The 26,086-nt window shown below is 32.2% G+C and overlaps 1 long non-coding RNA gene, 1 other non-coding gene and 1 pseudogene across 10 annotated transcripts; 2 read left to right on the top strand and 1 right to left on the bottom strand.

Annotated features, from left to right (window-relative positions):
• The first annotated feature begins 4,728 nt into the window (after positions 1–4,728).
• LOC146908900 (small nucleolar RNA R71) lies at positions 4,729–4,836 on the top strand. Its single transcript, XR_015020874.1, has one exon. It is a non-coding gene; the product is annotated as a small nucleolar RNA R71 (small nucleolar RNA).
• A 1,903-nt stretch (positions 4,837–6,739) lies between these two features.
• LOC146908899 (uncharacterized) lies at positions 6,740–11,399 on the top strand. Of its 9 annotated transcripts, none has more exons than XR_015019604.1 (12): positions 6,740–6,922; positions 7,176–7,202; positions 7,270–7,362; positions 7,598–7,654; positions 7,766–7,858; positions 8,095–8,190; positions 8,271–8,304; positions 8,455–8,539; positions 9,754–9,890; positions 9,989–10,188; positions 10,305–10,379; positions 11,070–11,399. It is a non-coding gene; the product is annotated as an uncharacterized LOC146908899 (long non-coding RNA). The 9 variants fall into 9 exon arrangements; XR_015019600.1 differs by having other exon boundaries at positions 9,736–9,890; XR_015019601.1 differs by having other exon boundaries at positions 8,260–8,304; positions 9,736–9,890.
• Positions 11,400–21,302: 9,903 nt separating this feature from the next.
• LOC146908898 (uncharacterized) lies at positions 21,303–25,107 on the bottom strand (annotated as a pseudogene).
• Positions 25,108–26,086: the final 979 nt, after the last annotated feature.

The following is a 26,086-nucleotide window of genomic DNA, read 5'->3' as shown; positions in this document are numbered from 1 at the left end:
ATGAATGTAAGATTCATATTAATTTATGGCTAACAAGCATGATTATTGATAAGACCAAACCGCAAGCGCACGGCCTATCGAAGTAATAGTAGTAAGTAAGAGTATCGTTCCGCTAGGGAGTTGGTCAATCTAATTAGCCTTTAGATATTGATTAGAGGAGAAAGAGTTAAGAAGTTGGAGAGTGCAGTTTTTGAAAGTAAATAACAATAATATTAAAAAGCCTCGGGATCATTGGTTCATCATAATAACGAATCTTTTCACAAGCAAGCCCTAAACTTATAATTAAACGTTAATCCTAATTACTAAGGACAAGTTTCTCTTTAGCATATCACAGCTCCTCTCGAAGTCAGTGAGTGTATCCCTCCAACAACCACACCTATTCTCATGGGTGATTGCCTTTGGGACCCTTGAAGATCGAAACTTTATGTGTCCCAAGGTTTGCTAGACTATTCTCATGTTTCGCAAACCTTGTCTAAATTCACTTGATCGGATATCAAAGCTCCGCGTTCGCTTTATGAATTGATATCTGTGATGATGAATTAACCATTATCAAACCCTCCGCGTTCGCTTCCACAGTTTGATAATAATTAATTCATGTTAAAACGGTGAATTTAGATTAGGAATTAGGGTAACAATTAATTAAGGTTTAAGACTTGGCTTGATCCGGATTACGTCATTAGACTTATCCAACGATCCCAAGACAAAGAAGTCTACTCACTCATGTTCATCGTAGACATGGGGGAAGAAGAGAGAAAATAACGATAAAGTAAATTGCGAAGAAAGTAAAAGAAATAAAAGACTTTTATTAAAATAATACTTGAAATAAACAAAGTAAAAGGTGAATGTTTATGGTGGAGTGCTACTCTATTTATAGCTTTACAATTGACTTAGAAACTAAGCTACTATAAGGGCAAAACAGTAAAGCTGCAACGGAGTAACTTGGGCTTGAAGAAAAGCAGCAAAAGTGGCTCTGGGAGGTGGCACGGCCGTGCCACATGTTGGCACTGGCCGTGCCAAGCTTCTGACTTGGTGGGAACATATTTTTGTTCCATATCTTCGTATTTTTGCACTGTATTTGTTCCAGTCCTCTTTCTTTTGCTTCAAGACACCTTCCACCATATATTCGTTCCTAAAATAAAATAAAAGACAATTTAAAGTAAAATATTCTAATATAAAATAAAATGCAATAAAATAAAATCAAATCTAAAATAAAACTAAACTAAATAAGGCAATAAATTATACTATCTAAGACTCATCAAACTCCCCCACACTTGAATCTTTGCTTGTCCTCAAGCAAAAGGCAACAAACATAGCAGCAACAAAGATTGATTTATGGCAATATTAAGAACATAAGTCTCAAAGAAAGGTTTTGCCTCAAGTACACTAATTACAATTTCAAATACTTCCCATGAACCTATTCTACCCAACATCAAGTCTCAAGTGAGTGTGTGTGTGCAGTCCAACCCTTTTCTTGCTCCTGTATAAGACAGATATTATGAGGAATAGGTTCTATCCTTAGTGCTAAAGTAACCGAGAAAAGTCCTTTCTTCATTTCATATAAGAGTGATGGGAATTTAAGTTAAAATTAAATTAAATTAACAATTAAGCACAAAGGGGCTGCAGATGCTTAGGGGCTATCTATCCTCATAGGAAGTCTTCTCGGATGTAATTGTCCTTTCCCCCTAGATTCAAAATCACCCTAAGCAGTGCTGCAAAATTATTATTTGTTTCATCTCCGCGTAGGAAGTCTTTTTGGATGTAATTGTCCTTTCCCCCTAGCATTGATGAATTTGTTTCACTTTAAGTTCAAATTAGGGAGTCACCACCACAATTAGGAAGTTAGGGATTGTCCTTTCCCCCACATGTTGGTGCCATTCTCCCGCCCCATTTAACATTAACAAATTAAGAAGAATATAACAATTAAGAACAAGTTGATTAATTTTCCCACACAAACTTATACTACTTTTACTCTTAAGACTTTAAAGGGTCTAAGTTAACACTAAAGATAGAACGTGTTCCTTAAAATACCTATTCATACATTTGCTCAAGGATTGCAACCGGGTGCTTTTCTCATTGGAGAATTTTCACATTAAAACAAGACATGGGTATAGCAAGAACATAAGAAACACAAGAAACTATTTTCATGTACAAGAGGCGACCTAAAGAAGAGACAAAACAAAAATTTTCATGCCATATTTACATTAAAAACAAGCTACTTAGTCATGCCTCTTGCTATAAAAAACAAAACAAAAGAATAAAGTTCAAGGGAGTTTGGGAACACTACGACTCTAGACACTTTATTAGGCCCCCCCCACACTTAGGAGAAGCATTGTCCTCAATGATTCAAAAAGAAAAAGAAATGAGAAGAAGAAGAAGAAGAAGATGATGAAGAAGAAGAAGAAGAAGAATTAGAATAGAGAAGAGTAGAGGAAGAGGAAAGCTCACAATTTTATTGAGGTCCATAGTGGACTTTGGAGGTGAAGGTGTTCAATCATGTTTCAGAGCATTTGATTGTTTTCTTCATTTATTCGATTGCTCCTTTGGACATTGGTTCTTTCAACACCTTGTCTTTGTTGCTCGGTGCTTTATTCTTTGAACTTTGGTTTGCATCCATGCCCGCCGTTCATCATTATAGCTTCCACCGACTTCTTGTTCATGATGCAAGTTTGCACCTACCTCCTCATCATTACCACCATCATCTCCATCATTATGTACCTGTGGGTTAGTACCAACATAAAACAAATTTTCCACCACCTCCAGAATAGTTAAGTCCGGATTAGGTAGAATAATCAAACAATAAGCTCTAATAATTCTCTATTCATGTTGGTAATTATGAGTAGGGTCGTGGGTTCTAAGGAAGGACAAAGTAGTGAAAGTATATAAGTCTAGACAAAAGTTCCCTCTATCCTCTTGATCCCTTGATTCACACTCACCCCAAACTAACTTCCTAGCAAGAAAAGTGATGATTCCACCTACCATTATATCACCCTTATCATCCGGTTTCTTTTTAATTGAAACAAGATAATCAAGCAAATAATAGCAAATGTTAATATGATGGTTATAAAGCATAGCCCACAACATAAACAGCTCTCATCATTCCCTACCTCTTTCCTACTCTATACGGTGCAAGCCATAAACCTTTCAAGGTACCTAAGCATAGGGTTGTGTTATTCAACAAACTAATCACATTATCCTCTATTCCTAGTCTATCCATAGCATTAACATCAAGGTACCTGCAATTAGAGATAGTTCTAGAGATTAGAGATTTATACCTATTCCTTTGCTCGGGATCCTTTAATTTGATCCTATGATTGCAGGTTGTTGATTGCTTCTTGCACCACTTTCGGAGTCTTCAATCTCCATGCCTTTCTTCATTGATGCCATTGACCTTAACTTGACTTGGTGTGGATTTTGGGTGAAGGTTAGGGTTAGGCAAGGTTTTGGTTGGGAAGAGTTGGTTTAGTGATGGGGTTGTTGTTTAAGTGAAGTTTAAGAGTTGAATGATGGAGATTGGTGAAGAAGTTTTGGTTTTTGGGTTATGGTTTAATGGTATATGAATTTAGTTTAGAGAGTTATGGATAAAGGATGAAAGAGGTTATTTTGAATGAGGAAAAAAAAAAAAAAAAAAATTTTTTTTTTTTTTTTTTTTTTAAAAAAAAGTTTTTTTTTTTTTTTTTCTTGGGCACGGCCGTGCCACCTTAGGCACGGGCCGTGCCTAGCCTCTGGACCTTAGGCACAAAATTTTTTTTTTTTTTTTTAAACTGCTCATCTAACTTGGATTTAGCAAACTCTTGTGTTAAAGGAATTTTAGGCTCATGAGATGGTGAAACAAATGGCTTGTCATTCTCTCCTATAGTTTTCTCACTTTGAGGCTTATCACTTCCTATCTCTCGTTCATTGTTCTTAATTTTCACAACGGGGTCCTCTAATTGGTTACCATCCCTAAAAATAATAGCATGTATATGGTCTTTGGGGTTGGTTTCGGTTTGGCTTAGAAGGACTTCGGAGGTTTGAGAGGGAGTAGCCAGCTGTTGGGGTACTTGGGAAGTCTGAGTCTCTATCATCTTACTGTGAGTAACTATGGAGTCTACGTTCAATGTATGTTTGGCAAGAGAGTCCTTCAAAAATTCAGTTTGGTTTTTAAACTCTTGGAGCTGCTCAGATTGATTTATAAGAAAATTTTCTAAAAAAAGTTCCAAGCTGGATTTTTGAGGGACTATTTGGTTGTTTGCATAACTGAGTGGTGTTGTTTCTTGTCCAAAAAGATTTTGAGGGATTTGAAAAAAAATTTGGTTATTTTTAAACCCTTGATTATATTGAGCATAGTTTACTTGCTCAGGACTTCTAACAACACTACCTAGTTGGCAATCAATGCCAATATGGCCAAATACACCACAAACTTCACAAAGAGGTGATACAGGGGGAGGTGTGACAGCACTAGTATTTATTTTATCAAATTTTTGTGTGAGTGCGTCAACTTTAGCAGCTAGATGATCAAGGGAAGAATTTTCATACATACCTACCTCTTTCTGAGAGGGTGAAGGAGCAACATTAGTGGTGTCCTTTCCGTAGGTCCACTGATAGTGGTTTTGTGCCATGTCCTCGATCAAAGCATATGCTTCTGTGTATGTTTTGTTCATCAGAGCTCCACCTGCAGCTGCATCAACATAAATTTTTGTGGGATACAAAAGGCCATTATAAAAAGTGTGAATAATAAGCCAATTCTCTAGACCATGATGGGGACAAAGTCTAAGCATTTCTTTGAAACGCTCCCACGCATCGTAAAGAGATTCTCCATCTTTTTGAGTGAATTGTATGATTTGTTTTCTTAAGTGAACAATTTTAGAATGAGGAAAGAATTGGGCAAGAAAAGTTTGCCTCATTTGTTGCCATGAAGTGATAGAACCAAGTTTTAATGAATTAAACCAAGCACTAGCTCTTCCCCCTAAGGAAAAAGGAAAGTAGTGCAGCCTTACGACCTCTTGGTTTGCATTCACGGTTCCACTGAGTCTTAAAAAAGTTGAAATATGAAAATTCGGATCCTCAGTGGTTGATCCGAAAAATTGATTTTGCTGAACTAACTCAATAAGTTCAGGTTCTATTTCAAAATTGTCATCAACCGTTGGGTACACAATAGCATCGTATGACTCATTTGAAGATGGGATTGCATACTCTATGAGAGTGCATTCCTTAGCCATATCGTTATTATCTTCCCAAGAAGTTAAAGGCAAAAGAAGAAATAGAAAAAGATTTTTTTTTTTTTTTTTTATATATAAAATAAAATAAAATAAAGAGAAAGATTTTTTTTTTTTTATTTTTATATGAAGTAAATAAAATAAAATAAAATAGAATCAAATAAAGATTTTTTTTTTTTTTTTTATAGAAAGAAATATAGAAACAATAAAATAAAATAAAATAAAATAACGAAAAAGATTTTTTTTTTTTTTTTTTTTTTTATAGTCTAATCACTATCAAAAAGTTAATTAGATTAGTTAACTCCCCGGCAGCGGCGCCAAAAACTTGATAAGACCAAACCGCAAGCGCACGGCCTATCGAAGTAATAGTAGTAAGTAAGAGTATCGTTCCGCTAGGGAGTTGGTCAATCTAATTAGCCTTTAGATATTGATTAGAGGAGAAAGAGTTAAGAAGTTGGAGAGTGCAGTTTTTGAAAGTAAATAACAATAATATTAAAAAGCCTCGGGATCATTGGTTCATCATAATAACGAATCTTTTCACAAGCAAGCCCTAAACTTATAATTAAACGTTAATCCTAATTACTAAGGACAAGTTTCTCTTTAGCATATCACAGCTCCTCTCGAAGTCAGTGAGTGTATCCCTCCAACAACCACACCTATTCTCATGGGTGATTGCCTTTGGGACCCTTGAAGATCGAAACTTTATGTGTCCCAAGGTTTGCTAGACTATTCTCATGTTTCGCAAACCTTGTCTAAATTCACTTGATCGGATATCAAAGCTCCGCGTTCGCTTTATGAATTGATATCTGTGATGATGAATTAACCATTATCAAACCCTCCGCGTTCGCTTCCACAGTTTGATAATAATTAATTCATGTTAAAACGGTGAATTTAGATTAGGAATTAGGGTAACAATTAATTAAGGTTTAAGACTTGGCTTGATCCGGATTACGTCATTAGACTTATCCAACGATCCCAAGACAAAGAAGTCTACTCACTCATGTTCATCGTAGACATGGGGGAAGAAGAGAGAAAATAACGATAAAGTAAATTGCGAAGAAAGTAAAAGAAATAAAAGACTTTTATTAAAATAATACTTGAAATAAACAAAGTAAAAGGTGAATGTTTATGGTGGAGTGCTACTCTATTTATAGCTTTACAATTGACTTAGAAACTAAGCTACTATAAGGGCAAAACAGTAAAGCTGCAACGGAGTAACTTGGGCTTGAAGAAAAGCAGCAAAAGTGGCTCTGGGAGGTGGCACGGCCGTGCCACATGTTGGCACTGGCCGTGCCAAGCTTCTGACTTGGTGGGAACATATTTTTGTTCCATATCTTCGTATTTTTGCACTGTATTTGTTCCAGTCCTCTTTCTTTTGCTTCAAGACACCTTCCACCATATATTCGTTCCTAAAATAAAATAAAAGACAATTTAAAGTAAAATATTCTAATATAAAATAAAATGCAATAAAATAAAATCAAATCTAAAATAAAACTAAACTAAATAAGGCAATAAATTATACTATCTAAGACTCATCAATTATATACGGCTTTTTCTTCAAATTCGTTCTCATCATCATCATATTATCACAATTCTACTAAGCTTCTTGCTTTCCTTTTGTGATCTGTGTGTTGTGATATGTGAGTTGGGATTGAGCGCACATGGAGGATTTTGACTATGATTGGGTTCTGTTTTGCATTCAAGGATGGAATCTTCAACCAATCAAGGTATTTATAGTATATTAGGGATTTTGATGTGTTTTGTTTTTCAGTTTTTTTTGTATGTTTTCTTTTGTTTCAAGCTATCATCTTTGATTTGTTAATATGGTAAACAAACTTTTGTCGCTGTTTAAGGATTTTGTTTTGATTTTTCATTTTTGATTCACATTTCATATTTCCTTTTATGCTATTTTCAATGATTTGGGAATATTTTTATGGACAAAATCAGATTGGTACTCATTTGGGTAAGTTGTTTTTGCAGGAGATTAACTTGAATTGATTTGCGAAGGTATGTTTTGATCTCATATTTCACCATTGTTTATGGTTAAACCAACGTCCTCTCCTTTTGGCATCAGGTGAATTGAGTTTCTATGCACCACTCATCTGCTAATATCATCAACAGAAGGAGAAAATTTGTTTGTTCAACCACATAAACATTCTAGGAGAAGGTTATGTTTAATATGTTTTATTTGCAATCGTATGCTATCTTTTTTTTTATAAGTTTCGAAATTGAAATCATGGGTTTGGTTTGTTTTTGTTTCATTTGAATTAACGTTAAACTCCTTCAATTTTTGTATTTTTCATTTTTGGATAAAATATTATTCGAATTCTGTGAAGAACAAGTCTTGCTCTTTCTAAATATGTATGATTTTGATTTCTGATTTTTTGCTTTGGTTTGAATAGGAAGAAGAAATCATGGTGAATTATGAAAACATGGTGATCAGATTGGTACTCATTTGGGTAAGTTGTTTTTGCAGGAGATTAACTTGAATTGATTTGCGAAGGGATGTTTTGATCTCATATTTCACCATTGTTTATGGTTAAACCAACATCCTCTCCTTTTGGCATCAGGTGAATTGAGTTTCTATGCACCACTCATCTGCTAATATCATCAATAGAAGGAGAAAATTTGTTTGTTCAACCACATAAACATTTTATGAGAAGGTTATGTTTAATATGTTTTATTTGCAATCGTATGCTATCTTTTTTTTTTATAAGTTTCGAAATTGAAATCATGGGTTTAGTTTGTTTTTGTTTCATTTGAATTAACGTTAAACTCCTTCAATTTTTGTATTTTTCATTTTTGGATAAAATATTATTCGAATTCTGTGAAGAACAAGTCTGGCTCTTTCTAAATATGTATGATTTTGATTTCTGATTTTTTGCTTTGGTTTGAATAGGAAGAAGAAATCATGGGAAAGCAAAGTAGAGGAGACAAATAAAATGAAAATAGGCAAATAAATACCGAGAATAACGGAACCATGTTGACATTATAGGTAATATCATGAGGTTGTTTTTTGACATGCCTTTCTGGTCGCAATTTACACCACATCTATTTGACTGAGGTTGGTAATAGCTGGCTTTTCCCAAACTTCATGCTCATGAAAAAGGTAGTTTACAATGATACACTTGATATCATTTCTTTCATATCTTCAATATTTTTTTGCTATATAGGTAATATGATAGTGTTTGTTCTTTTTTACAACTGAATGTATGTTTGGTTCAAAGTCGTAATAATCTAAGCACATTTTTTTTTGCAGAGATAATCTGAACAGAGTCTGCACAACTTATATGCTCCAATGCTTGAAGTTTAAATAAGAATTCAATAAAAAGTATATTTTGAAGGTATATCCATGAACTTTGTGTGGCCTTCATTCTTTTGTTTGTTATACATAAGTATATAGCAGAGTATGCATGCTTTGAATTTATGATTACAATGAACACACTTGGTTTCTATGCTTTTCTATTTAGATTAGAATAGAAGCACACACACCTATTTTAACAAGAAACTCAATTTTAGTATAAAAAATAAGTGACTAATTGTGCTCCAAATTTAAATGTGAACTATCTGTCTCTTTCTGTTGATTTTTGTCCTCTTCGCGACTTCTTCCTTTTCCTGCTTTTCTTCATTGTGTTGTCTCCTTTTGTTTCCTACGAGTCAAGTACATGAAACATTTAACAGATCAGTAAAAAGCATGCAAAATATAAGTTCCAGCAGATAAAAACACATTTAAAATATGCTATATACTATAAAATAGCTGAACGAAACTAGGGGATTTGGAATTTGTTTAATCTGCATGCATAAACAAAACTAGAACAGCTAAGTATATAGCATCTATACTGTTTTGCACATTTGTAACAGTTGATGCTATCTTAATTTGAAATATAATCTATCATTCCAGATTTTAGTTTTACTTGGTGTTTTGCAATCTGACTTCAAGATTTGCTTTGCACTAATTCATAAGGACCTTCGTAGTCCTTTTATTTTTCCTCTTTTCTATGTTTATTCTCATTAAAAAAACGCTACATGTTTATAAGGTTGGTATATTTATTTATGTTTCATTATATAATTATATATTTTTACGCTTCAGTGCACTAAATAGCAGCTAGGAAGCCTGAAAGAAACATGGTTATATTTCATCATTTATACTTAGTCCAACAATTCATCCAAAATTCAGATAGCTACTTTAATTTGATTTATTAAATAGTAAATATGAAAGTAATGAATAATGAACACTCTAGACAAATAGAACAATGATTTCTCAATATCGTGGAAGCTAAAACAGAACCTTACTTCAATGATGTCTGTGAGTAATAGAAATAAGGAAATCATTGAGAATGTTTTCCCCACACCAATACAGATAAATGCATCAACATGTTACAGTCAAGACAAAACTCGGTTCAGACTAATTAAGAAAAATCCGAAAAGTAAACAGTAAAAGAAAGAACAGATATTGAGAAATCGGATAGTGCACACAAGAAGAAAACGAAATTGCCACTTTCTCTTTTATTATTCTTTAATAACTCTTATCCTGCGATAGCATCTCTTTCTGACGAAGCTGAGGCTAAGGAGATCGAGAGCAATGGTTCGAATATAGTGGCGGAGGGTGATTATTCAACCAATAAAAGCATTTGGTGAGGGATTTTACAAAATTCACCGGAAGGTGATTGTCATGATTGTTGATGATGTAGATAGGTATTCTTCATAACATTCATTGGTTGGATTGGATGTATCGGTCTCATCAAATTCTGTTTCTGATTTTTTTTCTCCCCATTTTTTCTTCACTTTTGCAGGTTTTCCTTTTTGGTATGATTGTGTTTATTGAGGAATGCATAGCTTGACTGTGATACTTATTGTGGAACTTCAGTTTTGGACTGATCTTCCAAGTTGCAATTGCTGTCAAAAATACTAAAATGAGTCAAATTTACTAATTGCAGGCTTCTAAGGAGATGCAAAAGCACTCATGATTGACTCCATTAACAAAAAAGAAAAGGTACTTGATTTATACAAAGTTATTAGTTATACTGTAAAACTGTTTACTTTCAATGTCAAATTTTCTCTAGCCGTTCCTGTCCTGATATCGTACTTATAAATTGTGTAAAATCACAGGAACAAGACACCTACTGATTCATCAGCCTCGCACAACCATACAGACGATCCTAAATGGTGCTTGCTCTCTGGAGGGTAAGTTGTTTTTACATTTATCACACGAATAATGAAATTTTTAGAGTGTTAGACAGAATCCAATATTGAATAATTCGTTGTCTAATTCCTTTTTAATTCAAACCACTATAAAGAATTGAAACTTATTACGTTAAGGTTGGAATGTACCCATGAAGTGCACAAATATATGTGTTTCAGTAGTATCATCATATTAATAGCTTTTTTGGAATAATGTTTGTTGCACTCAAACCACAATTTCAAAGCTCAAAACGTTGTTTTCTGATGTTTGAAAACATACTGGCTGAAACATGGTTATGTTCTGTTTAAAACAATTCAAAGAGTGTTTGGAACCGCGGTGGGAATGCTCTCACCGCACGGTAGGAACGAAGCTACAAATTGGAGCTTCAGCGTGAACGTGTTGAAATTCAAAATCTGTCACTTCAAATTCGCTCAGAAACCAATTTTGAAAAGAAAAAGTCCATCTAAAACATTTGAAAGATGATCACTTAAAATTGTACAATATTGCAAAGTTACTAATTTCTTTTTAGTACTTTGGATATTTTTATTCTCTTTGTTATGAATACTCAAAAGTGCACATTAAGAGAGTCCTACTCTTTTTTAGGAATTGGAGAATTTTCCTGTAGTATATCTGCACTTTTTCCATTTGAGAGGTCTGCTACTAATGCTATGTCATGTTTTGCTGACTTGCAGTTGTAGAGTTTTTGGGCCATTTTTTCTGCTTCCGGTGTTGTTCTATTGCCGATTCAACTCACATTTTTCTGGTCTCGGAAGATAATTTCGAAGCCCGCTTTGGTGTAAGGCAGCTAGAGTAGTGTTCTGCTGCAGATGTTCCAATCCATATATTCTGCAGATGTTAAAATCCATATATTCTTTTCATGTCCTAATCCATATTTTATGTAAAAACGACAGTTATCAAGAATATAGATTAAAAATGCAACATCTCATGTTCTATTGTATTATGCATGTCATTATGTATCTTGCCAATTTATGATAAAAAGTCTCACTGTGGGATACTTTAAATTTGCTGAGTTTGAAAGGAAATAGGGTGGACTTCATGAATTTAATTTCTTCACCGTGGGATACTTTTCTTCACCTACTTCATGAAGATGGTGTTTGCATTGATACTTCAAATGTAGTGTTTAAATATATTTTCCAAAATGTGTAAACTCGAAAAACTTCAATTACTATTGATTTTAAATAACATTTGAATATTAAGTTCGAACTATACAATGAATTTTTGCTTCTCCTTACTACATTTGCATTGTATATGACCCGTGCGGTAGCACGGGTAGAAAGTCTAGTAGTAGTTAATACATTAAAATTGTGTAATTAATTTATAATAAAGTCAAAAACAGTTTCCTTTTATGGTAATAATTCTCTTTTATGGTATGCTTAACCAGTGTCTCGGGGCCACTGGTTAGCAGGACCTTTGTTTTTAACACATTGCTATAAATTCCTCACAAATTAAACACGAGATATAAGGAAAGATTAAACCTGATTATTTCCTTAAGTTTAAAGAATTTGTTTCACAACTCTCATTATCGAGAAACTGATTTGGTGAGATTTGGAAGCATATTCCAAATTATTTTTCTTCTCTGATACACGGTGCGAGTGTGAACTTGGAGTTACAATAGTTTTGATCTTTTGCACAGAAAAGATGAGGAAACTAGTTTCCCACGGACTTCATTATTGTTCACCGACACTGACACTTGACTCGCCACTAACATGGATATGTCAACACCGCTAATGTTAAAAACATATGACACTTACACCGCTACCTATATATATATATATATATATATATATATATATATATATATATATATACATGATGGTTTCCACAATGGGATTATCAAAATACTCTTGAGAAGATTCTTCCTGAGTTGCTTGTTTGTAAGATATTATCTTACCTTTAGCAGAAGAAGAAGAAGATGCTTCTTCTTTCTCTTTTTTCACATTTGAAAAATTAGGTCTTCCTTTGTTGTATTGAACAACTGACCAGTCCCCAATTATAGGAACATTGCTTGTAGGTTGAACATGGGGCAACATATTATTGCTCCCTTGGTAACCACGACCATATTGGCTGCGGCCTCCTCTCCCCCTATAAGGGGTTGTCATAGCCCTGCAAGAATTCACGAGTTAAGAAATCAGCAAGAGAATTATTTTCTCCTTTAATATATTGAATATCAAATTCAAAGGCAGATAATTGAGCTTGCCAATTAGCAAAAATTTGTTTTGCTACAAGATTCTTAACATCTTTCTCTATAATGGGTTTTGCAGAACTACAATCAATTCTAAGCAAGAATTTTTGATTAAGAAGATCACTCTGAAATTTAGAGATACATTTTATTATAGAAAGCATTTCTTTCTTAACCGTAGAATACTTAGATTGAGTAGGATTCCATTTTCCTGAAGTAAATCTAACCAAAACTTCTTTATTAACATTAGGGATAACTTGTTTAAGAATTCCCCCATAACCCAAATTGGAAGCATCAGTTTCAACAATTTTAAAAAAATTAGGATTAGCAAGAGAAAGACAGGGTAAACACTTGACTTTACTCTTAATCTTTTGAACAGCTTGAGTATGCTCATCTGTCCAGGGTTTAGGTTTAGATTTTAACCTATTGTAAAGAATAGATGTGTCTTTGGACAAATATTCATAATAGTCTGAAACATAATTAAGACTACCTAAAAATCTTTGTAATTGAGTTTTATCTAAAATAATATCAGGAAACTTAGAAGCAAATTCAATGCTTCTATCAATAGGAATAATAGTTCCTTTATCAATGGTATGACCCAGAAATCTAATTTTAGTTTGAAATAATTTTATTTTGGGCGCAGAAACAACAAGCCCGCTTCTTTTAACAACCTCTTTAAAGATTTTTAAATGTTTAACATGTTGATCTATAGTTTTAGAGAATACTAAAACATCATCAATGTAAACAATAATAAAATCTGAGTATTTCTTAAAAATATCATTCATAATTTTTTGAAATTCTGATGGCGCATTTTTCAAACCAAAAGCCATCACCAGCCATTCAAACTGTCCAAACGGAACAGTAAAAGCTGTTTTATATCTATCAGATTCTTTGATTTGGATCTGCCAATAACCAGATTTCATATCAAATTTAGAAAAGATAGTCGCATTGGCTAATCTATCTAACAAATCCTTTTTGTTTGGAATAGGATACCTAATCCATTTTAAAACCTTATTAAGAGGCTTATAATTAATAACAAGTCTAGGAACACCACGTTCCTTTTCGGCCGCGTTATTAACGTAGAAAGCAGTACAACTCCAAGGGGATTTAGATTTTCTAATTAATCCCTTGTCAAGAAGAGATTGAATCTCTTTCCTACACAAATCTTGATAATCATCATTCATCTGTGCAGGTCTGGCTTTAGTAGGAATTTGACTTTCATTAAAGTCATCAACATAGGGAAGAGAAACAATATGTTTCTTTCTATCCCAAAAAGCATTGGGAAGATCATTACAAACTTCATTTTTAAATTGAAGTTCTAAAGACTTAATTTGTCTTTGCACCTCAGCCTTTTGGAGCTGTTCATCAATATTTAGAAGATTTATTTCATCTTTAAGAAAACATATTTGTTTCTCTTTTTTGTTAAGAATATCCTTAACTTCATTAATCATCCTAGTATGAGGATCAGTAATAAATTCAAAAATAACTTCTTGGTCATTAATATTGGTAGTAATACCTTTCTGATCAATATTAATAATAGGCATAATATTATGCAAAAAGGGAGTTCCTAATATAACTCTATGAGTTAAATTTTTAACCAAAATAAAATTTGTTGGTAAACAAATATTTTGATTACAAATATAAGCATTCGAAAGTTTATAATTAACTTGAAGTTTATCTCCTCCAGCTTGGGTAAGAGATTGAGTAGTTTTCGAAAAATATTTTGTAGGAATAATACCTTCCTGGATGCAGTTTAAGTCAGCACCACTATCAACCAAAGCTATCTCATTTTTAAGAATATATTCTTTATTAATAACTAAAGTTATTTTGACAAACCATTTTTGTGAAGTAACTCTTTGAAGAGTAGCAAGAAAAGTATTTTCAGGAGAAACCTTTTCATCAGAAGTAGAAGGTTTATTATCATCAATTTTCAGATTATCCTGACTAATATCTTCTGTCTTAAGGGTTTCTAATTTATAAGCTCTTTGAGATAATATATTATTATCTCTTTTTATTTGAGCTATCTCACTCTTTAAGAGATTTATTTCTCTTCTAAGATCGTTAGTGGAAACAGGAGTTTCTTTAACATTAGTTTCACGAAATCTAGATAAGACTTCACTTATTCTGTAAGGTGCCTCAATAATTTGAGGACCTTTATCCTTATTAGAACCATCTTTAATAAGAAATTCTAACATTTTTCTCTTCAGATTAATATCTGAAATACTATCAATAGCCTTTAAGGCTTCGTCATGTTCTGCAGTAAGAACATTAAGACCATTCATTTCGACTATTTGCTTCCAATAGTCTATCTCATCACTACATTGACAATCTTTATTGTCAGAATCAGAGTTTGAATCGTCATTAGACGAAGAATCACCAATTAAATCAATATTTTCATTATTATCTTCTGATTCATTATCAGAATACTTGAATAGGACTTTTTCAAGTTGAGCTCGAAGATTATCATCTTCTATATCATTAAGTTGCTTCTTAGTCCAGCATTGATTGGCATAATGACCAGTTTTACCACATTTATGGCAATTGATATCTTTTGAAAACTTATCAGCTTTCCTTTTATTTTTTGAACTAGGAAAATTTTCCCTAGATTTTCTTTTAGAGAAATTTTCTCTATTCTTCTTTTTATTAGAAGATTTATGATGCTTTCTTCTCTTAATGTGAGTAGTATCATTAGAAGAACTAATCGTCTTCTTCTTCTGCTTGTCATTAGAAGGTTTTCCTAAATCAAAAGCAAATTGCTCACAAAATTCACCTAATTGGTGTTTTTCAGTTAATTTTTGCTTTTTCAATTGATTTTTTAGTTTTATGTCATTACATAAAGCTAAACCTTCTTGAATACAAGTATTCGTTATTTGACCATAAGTCAGATCTGGGTAATTAATATTAATACCATCATTTTTATTTCTCAAAGTTTGCCTAATTCTTTCGGCAAAAAGATGAGGTAAACCATCAACAAATTTTGCTTTCCAATGACTATTATTAGGATTTTCAATCATAAAAAGTCTGGATAAAAAGGTATCTTTATACAATCTAAAATGTGTCAACGAAGGACACCTCAAATTTTGTAAAAGAGTACAAATACGTTCTCCAACAGGCATTCTAGTTCCAACAAAATTAATTTATAATGGCAAGACATAAAGTATAAACTGCGTCTTCTTCATTAGTGCTAGTTTCAGCACCAGTTGATTCATTTTTGACAATTTTTTTATGAGAAAGAATTTCTTCCTTTTGAACTTCAGTGAGATAAAAGTCCCACCATCCTCTAAGTTGGCCAACAAAACCAACAGTTATAAAAATAGCAATATTTCTATCAGGGTTACCCTGTTGTTTGCAAATAGTGGCATACATAAGCATTTTTTGCGTTACGGTAACGATTTGTCTATCATTTAGACCATCAATGTTCCATTCATAGATGGATCTACAAGAATACGAATTTTGAACGAAATCTTCAGTTTCTTCAAAAAGTAAATCTTGAGGGGAAGGTCTATCATAATAAATTTTATCAATCGCCCTCTTGGTATAAACGGTATTAATATCAGCCTTTTCATTAAGACTATGGTCAGCAAACATAGTGGTGAGTTGATCAATATTATCAATATCATCAAAATTATCATTAGATTCTTTAGAATCAAAATCAGAATCATTATCTTTAGAAAGAACATTAAGATTTATTTTCTTAAGTTTTTCTTGCAGACTATCCAAAAATTCATTAGAATTGTCGTCAATTTTGAAACCTTCAATTTTAGCTGGAGGTTGAATAATAGGAGTCTCACTAATTTGATCGTAAAATCCTTTCTTACGAGGTTGATATTCTTTTTTCTCAAAATTTTCTATTATAATCTTTTGGTTATCAATATGTTTTTCAACCAAAAATTTTAAAAACGCAATAACTTTATGTAAAGATATAAGTTGATCTCCTATACGAGTCAAATAAGCATTAGAGAAATTTTGAGCTTTTATTATAGAGTTTAACTCTTGAAGAGAGACTTGGGTATTACCCACTCTTTGACCAACAACAGTGTGCGAATAAACAACAGCTTCAACATCCTGTCCTAGAATGATATTTTTCTCAGGAGGAAAAGGATTATGAATAGGCTCTTTTTCCCCAGCAATATACCAAGGTCTAGATTTTAAAGTTAAAACTTCATTTTCAGTTTGATCCAAAAAAATAGGTTATAAACCAATCAACAAATCTAATAAAATTTTGAGTTTGGTTAAGATGATCATAATAATCTTCTTTGATTTTCTCACGTTCCCAATCAGGAAATTTCTTGAAAAACCATTTTCTAAAATCAGAATATTTATCAAGCATAAATTCATCATTGATGAATTTTCTCCAATTACTATTTGGTGTAAGATCCATAAAACAAAAATTTAAAAATCTGATTCCGTAGGAGATGTCTTACGCTCATTTTGACTGTTATTAGTCTGATAAACTCCATAAGGAATCTTATTATCTGTGATCAACAGTTTCAGAATCATCTTTTATTTTAGATGATGAAGCTTCTGAAAAAGATGCCCTAGACATATTACTAGGCGCAAAATAAAATCTATTAGAGGAATATCTCGAAGATATACTTCTAGGTATAGTACAAATTCTTTGAGGAGTAAATCTTATTTCTACATCCCCATCAGTGGTTTGAACAATTTGTTCAACTTGATTATTTAAAATGGTTTCAGGTTCAACAACCTGAGGCAAGTTCCAATTTTCTGGAAAATTTAATTCTTCCCATTTTATCAACCTATTAGTTGCGATTTTGGAAGTCAATAAATTAGTTTGAACCAACGCATTGGTTCCTGGAAAACTTATTTGTTTAGCCTTAGGATTAAGGGTATTTAGAACCTTAAAATAGATTCTGTAACAAACAGTCATGATTTGACTACCAGCTTGAAAATCATAACCATTAGTATGAATATTCATTTGCAAAGCTTTAAACAAATTTGCATCAGAAAGCGATAAGCTTAAATTAGGTGCTATGTCAAAATAAACAGGACCATGGCATAAGCTAGTTTCAATAACAGCGGCTAAGGATTGTTTAAAATTATTGCATCTACCATCTCTGACATAAGCCATAAGACTGGTATTTAATCCAAGCAGAGTTAAAGGTTTAATAGCAATTTGTATTAACCCAACATGCATGTATTTATAATCTTTAAAGGATTCTAAATCCTTTTTGCATAACAAGAATATATTTTGTGAATCTTTTGAGATTCTAACATTTTGTTCTATGGTCTTAACAGCCATTCTAGATTTGAATTCGAACATCCCAAAATTATAAATTTTGTTTGTGGGAACAGATGGAATTACCCACTTATTTAATTTTTCTAAATTATTTGGGAATTCGGCCAATTCTTGATTGGTTGTAAGATCATTTTGATCTGGTTCTTCCATAGGAAAATGTGGCAAACAGTGTTATGACATAGTTAAATAACAAAGTACATTAAAGTATAAAAGACTTTCTCATGATCATATCTTCAGGTAGTTAAAACATTAAAAACTTTATAAAAGTCTCTAAACCTATCAACCCGCAGGGATAGAAGAGCCAAGCTCTCAACGAGACATCGAACGCAGTAATCTGACAAAAATTCAAGTTAAAACAGACATATATTATCTCTAAAACTCCCTCCCAGGGAAAATGAGATTTTGTCTGAAACAAGAATCACCAGATCCGTCCCAAAATTCTTTTATGTTTAAAATAAAAGTTAATATGATCATGACAATTTCTTGTATACTAAATATTACTAAGAAATTAACTAAGTCATAACAAAAGTTTAGCCTCTAATTGTCATTCAATTAGAGTGGTGGAAGAGTAGTACCTGGATACACAAAACGGTAAAGGCGATGATACCAAAAGTTGTTCTTGTTGCTCGATTAGTGCAGATATATAAAGATTCAAAAGGAATTTCACAATGTTTTTTTTTATAAACTGGAAAATAGATTATAGGTGGGAGCGAAAGCGTGCCTCCAACAACGAAAAAACGTTCCTTATAAAGGAAAAAGGTTCACTATTTGAACCGGTAAAAGGCGACCTAAACAAACGGTGGCCGGTTACAAACGACAAAAACATAATTGCAGAAGCCGGGTGCTCATTGGGCCCCATCGTCACTTTAACAATTATTACAACGCGACAGACAACTTTTAACAAAATTGTCAAAAGAAAGAAAAAAGAAAAAGCTAAAGCTAAAGTTGATTGCGACTAAAGCAAAAGCTGAAGAGGACCATTTGTCCGCCAGAAGATTCCTCTGAATTATTTTGAAAAATAATCTTTTACGGATTTTGCGTTCCTTTCTTGGCTATGATTTCAATCATTGAGTCCCAAATGTCTTCCATCGTTGGGTCTGGTTGGGATTCACCAGCAAGAACCTCTTCGGTTTCATCTTGTTCTTTAGAATCTTTTGAAGATACAGACATACTATCTTCTGGAAAGGAACAGAAAAACTGATCTTTCATAAAATCAAGAACTCTGACCTTAATCTGATCATTAGTCTCTTGAGGATATTTCCTCTGAAAATAAGTCTTAACATCATTCATAGAAAAGTTTTGAGTGTTTGAAGTTTTGACACTCTTGGCTTTCTCTAAAGAAATAGCAGCAACAATTTTTTCAGATATGATTTTTATATCATCTGGACTCATATTAGTCCAAAATTTATAAAAGAAATTTCTTTGTAAAATAGGAACATTAAACCTATCCTTAGATATGGTTATATTCCATCTCCAAATCCAAGGAATTTGAAATTTACAAAAGAAATGACAAGGACATTGTCCTGTGATGAGTTTACTGGATGCAACCTTTTCAATTAAAGGGCTAGTATTACACCAGGAAGTATACAAATTTTGTATTTCAGAAGGTAGAATTTCTAAAGATGGGCCAAATTTTTGCCACCACGAGAAAAACCAATTAGGAATAGATTTTTCAATAATTTTGGGATTAACTGAAAAGAACCAAGAATGCTTGTTTTTTGGATTTTGATAATAGAATGCTTGAGTAAAAGCATTAACATAATCCCAATAATTAAAATTGATAGAGTTATTTTGGCTATCTATAATAGCTTTTTCATGGTTTGGGCTAATACCCCAATCTTTAGGTAACAAAATTTTGTTAATATGGCACTTAGAAAAACTTATAAAGTCTTTAGTATTACCATTATGATGATTATGAGTAATAATAACTGATCCTGATCCGATCAAAAGCATCTCAAGGTGTGGTCTCAACTTTCCAGCCATACCAGGATATCCTCTGGTATCTAAGTATCTATCTTTAATAGACCAACCATCACTGTTATTTAGTGAAAGATCTTCATCATCAATATACATGATGGTTTCCACAATGGAATTTTCAAAATACTCTTGAGAAGATTCTTCCTGAGTTGCTTGTTTGTAAGATATTATCTTACCTTTAGCAGAAGAAGAAGAAGATGCTTTTTCTTTCTCTTTTTTCACATTTGAAAAATTAGGTATTCCTTTGTTGTATTGAACAATTGACCAGTCCCCAATTATAGGAACATTGCTTGTAGGTTGAACATGGGGCAACATATTATTGCTCCCTTGGTAACCACGACCATATTGGCTGCGGCCTCCTCTCCCCCTATAAGGGGTTGTCATAGCCCTGCAAGAATTCACGAGTTAAGAAATCAGCAAGAGAATTATTTTCTCCTTTAATATATTGAATATCAAATTCAAAGGCAGATAATTGAGCTTGCCAATTAGCAAAAATTTGTTTTGCTACAAGATTCTTAACATCTTTCTCTATAATGGGTTTTGCAGAACTACAATCAATTCTAAGCAAGAATTTTTGATTAAGAAGATCACTCTGAAATTTAGAGATACATTTTATTATAGAAAGCATTTCTTTCTTAACCGTAGAATACTTAGATTGAGTAGGATTCCATTTTCCTGAAGTAAATCTAACCAAAACTTCTTTATTAACATTAGGGATAACTTGTTTAAGAATTCCCCCATAACCCAAATTGGAAGCATCAATTTCAACAATTTTAAAAAAATTAGGATTAGCAAGAGAAAGACAGGGTAAACACTTGACTTTACTCTTAATCATTTGAACAGCTTGAGTATGCTCATCTGTCCAGGGTTTAGGTTTAGATTTTAACCTATTGTAAAGAATAGCTGTGTCTTTGGACAAATATTCATAATAGTCTGAAACATAATTAAGACTACCTAAAAATCTTTGTAATTGAGTTTTATCTAAAACAATATCAGGAAACTTAGAAGCAAATTCAATGCTTCTATCAATAGGAATAATAGTTCCTTTATCAATGGTATGACCCAGAAATCTAATTTTAGTTTGAAATAATTTTATTTTGGGCGCAGAAACAACAAGCCCGCTTCTTTTAACAACCTCTTTAAAGATTTTTAAATGTTTAACATGTTGATCTATAGTTTTAGAGAATACTAAAACATCATCAATGTAAACAATAATAAAATCTGAGTATTTCTTAAAAATATCATTCATAATTTTTTGAAATTCTGATGGCGCATTTTTCAAACCAAAAGCCATCACCAGCCATTCAAACTGTCCAAACGGAACAGTAAAAGCCGTTTTATATCTATCAGATTCTTTGATTTGGATCTGCCAATAACCAGATTTCATATCAAATTTAGAAAAGATAGTCGCATTGGCTAATCTATCTAACAAATCCTTTTTGTTTGGAATAGGATACCTAATCCATTTTAAAACCTTATTAAGAGGCTTATAATTAATAACAAGTCTAGGAACACCACGTTCCTTTTCGGCCGCGTTATTAACGTAGAAAGCAGTACAACTCCAAGGGGATTTAGATTTTCTAATTAATCCCTTGTCAAGAAGAGATTGAATCTCTTTCCTACACAAATCTTGATAATCATCATTCATCTGTGCAGGTCTGGCTTTAGTAGGAATTTGACTTTCATTAAAGTCATCAACATAGGGAAGAGAAACAATATGTTTCTTTCTATCCCAAAAAGCATTGGGAAGATCATTACAAACTTCATTTTTAAATTGAAGTTCTAAAGACTTAATTTGTCTTTGCACCTCAGCCTTTTGGAGCTGTTCATCAATATTTAGAAGATTTATTTCATCTTTAAGAAAACATATTTGTTTCTCTTTTTTGTTAAGAATATCCTTAACTTCATTAATCATCCTAGTATGAGGATCAGTAATAAATTCAAAAATAACTTCTTGGTCATTAATATTGGTAGTAATACCTTTCTGATCAATATTAATAATAGGCATAATATTATGCAAAAAGGGAGTTCCTAATATAACTCTATGAGTTAAATTTTTAACCAAAATAAAATTTGTTGGTAAACAAATATTTTGATTACAAATATAAGCATTCGAAAGTTTATAATTAACTTGAAGTTTATCTCCTCCAGCTTGGGTAAGAGATTGAGTAGTTTTCGAAAAATATTTTGTAGGAATAATACCTTCCTGGATGCAGTTTAAGTCAGCACCACTATCAACCAAAGCTATCTCATTTTTAAGAATATATTCTTTATTAATAACTAAAGTTATTTTGACAAACCATTTTTGTGAAGTAACTCTTTGAAGAGTAGCAAGAAAAGTATTTTCAGGAGAAACCTTTTCATCAGAAGTAGAAGGTTTATTATCATCAATTTTCAGATTATCCTGACTAATATCTTCTGTCTTAAGGGTTTCTAATTTATAAGCTCTTTGAGATAATATATTATTATCTCTTTTTATTTGAGCTATCTCACTCTTTAAGAGATTTATTTCTCTTCTAAGATCGTTAGTGGAAACAGGAGTTTCTTTAACATTAGTTTCACGAAATCTAGATAAGACTTCACTTATTCTGTAAGGTGCCTCAATAATTTGAGGACCTTTATCCTTATTAGAACCATCTTTAATAAGAAATTCTAACATTTTTCTCTTCAGATTAATATCTGAAATACTATCAATAGCCTTTAAGGTTTCGTCATGTTCTGCAGTAAGAACATTAAGACCATTCATTTCGACTATTTGCTTCCAATAGTCTATCTCATCACTACATTGACAATCTTTATTGTCAGAATCAGAGTTTGAATCGTCATTAGACGAAGAATCACCAATTAAATCAATATTTTCATTATTATCTTCTGATTCATTATCAAAATACTTGAATAGGACTTTTTCAAGTTGAGCTCGAAGATTATCATCTTCTATATCATTAAGCTGCTTCTTAGTCCAGCATTGATTGGCATAATGACCAGTTTTACCACATTTATGGCAATTGATATCTTTTGAAAACTTATCAGCTTTCCTTTTATTTTTTGAACTAGGAAAATTTTCCCTAGATTTTCTTTTAGAGAAATTTTCTCTATTCTTCTTTTTATTAGAAGATTTATGATGCTTTCTTCTCTTAATGTGAGTAGTATCATTAGAAGTACTAATCGTCTTCTTCTTCTGCTTGTCATTAGAAGGTTTTCCTAAATCAAAAGCAAATTGCTCACAAAATTCACCTAATTGGTGTTTTTCAGTTAATTTTTGCTTTTTCAATTGATTTTTTAGTTTTATGTCATTACATAAAGCTAAACCTTCTTGAATACAAGTATTCGTTATTTGACCATAAGTCAGATCTGGGTAATTAATATTAATACCATCATTTTTATTTCTCAAAGTTTGCCTAATTCTTTCGGCAAAAAGATGAGGTAAACCATCAACAAATTTTGCTTTCCAATGACTATTATTAGGATTTTCAATCATAAAAAGTCTGGATAAAAAGGTATCTTTATACCATCTAAAATGTGTCAACGAAGGACACCTCAAATTTTGTAAAAGAGTACAAATACGTTCTCCAACAGGCATTCTAGTTCCAACAAAATTAATTTATAATGGCAAGACATAAAGTATAAACTGCGTCTTCTTCATTAGTGCTAGTTTCAGCACCAGTTGATTCATTTTTGACAATTTTTTTATGAGAAAGAATTTCTTCCTTTTGAACTTCAGTGAGATAAAAGTCCCACCATCCTCTAAGTTGGCCAACAAAACCAACAGTTATAAAAATAGCAATATTTCTATCAGGGTTACCCTGTTGTTTGCAAATAGTGGCATACATAAGCATTTTTTGCGTTACGGTAACGATTTGTCTATCATTTAGACCATCAATGTTCCATTCATAGATGGATCTACCAGAATACGAATTTTGAACGAAATCTTCAGTTTCTTCAAAAAGTAAATCTTGAGGGGAAGGTCTATCATAATAAATTTTATCAATCGCCCTCTTGGTATAAACGGTATTAATATCAGCCTTTTCATTAAGACTATGGTCAGCAAACATAGTGGTGAGTTGATCAATATTATCAATATCATCAAAATTATCATTAGATTCTTTAGAATCAAAATCAGAATCATTATCTTTAGAAAGAACATTAAGATTTATTTTCTTAAGTTTTTCTTGCAGACTATCCAAAAATTCATTAGAATTGTCGTCAATTTTGAAACCTTCAATTTTAGCTGGAGGTTGAATAATAGGAGTCTCACTAATTTGATCGTAAAATCCTTTCTTACGAGGTTGAGATTCTTTTTTCTCAAAATTTTCTATTATAATCTTTTGGTTATCAATATGTTTTTCAACCAAAAATTTTAAAAATGCAATATCTTTATCTAAAGATATAAGTTGATCTCCTATACGAGTCAAATAAGCATTAGAGAAATTTTGAGCTTTTATTATAGAGTTTAACTCTTGAAGAGAGACTTGGGTATTACCCACTCTTTGACCAACAACAGTGTGCGAATAAGCAACAGCTTCAGCATCCTGTCCTAGAACGATATTTTTCTCAGGAGGAAAAGGATTATGAATAGGCTCTTTTTCCCCAGCAATATACCAAGGTCTAGATTTTAAAGTTAAAACTTCATTTTCAGTTTGATCCAAAAAATAGGTTATAAACCAATCAACAAATCTAATAAAATTTTGAGTTTGGTTAAGATGATCATAATAATCTTCTTTGATTTTCTCACGTTCCCAATCAGGAAATTGTTGGATTAATTAATTAATTAATCAATTATGGATTGACAATCATCAATTATTATAAGTTAATCTTATAATATAAATTATGGTCTATTGTGTTAAGCACTAATTAGTTGATGAATATGTGTGATTGAGTTATTGTTTCTAAATGGACCGTGATGGGTTAGACCATTTAGCTAAGCCCAATGAGAGGTCCCTGCCCTCAGCCGTTTAGCTATTTAAACGTCATCCCATCAGACGGTTAATTATTCTGAATGTCATGGTGAAAACCTAGAGCTAGACGGAATGAGGGTAGTTATCCCTCTCATAGTCGTCGGCGTTGTCTACATTTATCCTTCATCAACCTAATTCAAAGGTACACAATTTCTTGTTCCTTCTTTTGTCATTGATGATATGCTATAATTTGTATCTAGTGATCTGGCTAAACCCTAAAACTTTCATCAATTGGTATCAGAGCCTAATAGATACGGTTATGGCTATTCTAATTCTGATTATCAAATGCTTGTTTGGCTATCTCGTATGAATTTATACATGAACTCACGTCCAATCATGACGGCTGTTAATTCATTGTTCACACAAACCCTTAATTATTTGATTGCGATCGAAACTTTTATGGTTGATGGAATTGTGTGAATATATGAACTTTGTGTAAATTCCAATTGTTCATTCTCTAAATATGTTGTTTTATCTGCGTGAATGTGTACATTAATATAGATTCAAGCAAATCTTTTGTTTTGGATTTTGTTGAATTACGTTCCTTGTAATTCTACTAGTAAGATACATATCATTACCCGATAAGTATAATTCTTGAATCAAGGTGTTATTCAAGTCGTGGGTTTTATATGAAAGTCATAGAATTTCGATCTCGTTTTCTCCTTGAATCCGCAAAGAAAAGCGACGAACCCTAACCTTGAGATCTCCAATGATTTCTTGATTTCTAAAGTTAATACGTAGCTTCACATCGAGAAACAAAGAGATCGAACCAGGATTATTCCGGGTCAACACAACCCGGTTTTTTGTTCCATTACCTGATCTAATTAAAAAAAAAACTGCTGCCTATGCCAAATATTTTGGGGTAAAATTATAATTTCTTTTGTACCCAAAATATTCGGAAGATTTGATTTATTTTATACCCTTAATTTGAGATTTAAATTACTTTTGAAATCTCTAAATATTTGATGCAAATTGATATGAGTATCATATACTCTTTTAAGTCATATATTCATTAGATTTGAGTCTATAATATCCTATGAGAAAATATTATTTTATGGTAATAACACTTATGTGAATTAGTTTTAAAGTGTTATGATTGTGAAAATTCTTAGGCTCGGACTTATATTCTTGCATCAAATATTCTATATTAATATATATTTTGAGATTTGTTGATACCCTCAAAATTATTTGTCTTGTCAAGAATAACTTGACTATTATACTATATATATTCTTGATTTGTGGGTTTCAAAATTTTGTCAAATCTTAAAAGGATCGTTGAGAATAATTTCTCTTTAAATCATATATTCTCAATATTTG

This window comes from Medicago sativa, chromosome 7 (assembly GCF_051527215.1).
Source record: "Medicago sativa cultivar Bolivia chromosome 7, Bolivia_mono, whole genome shotgun sequence".
Lineage (NCBI taxonomy): Eukaryota > Viridiplantae > Streptophyta > Magnoliopsida > Fabales > Fabaceae > Medicago > Medicago sativa.
This window is presented reverse-complemented; position numbering and strand designations above follow the sequence as displayed.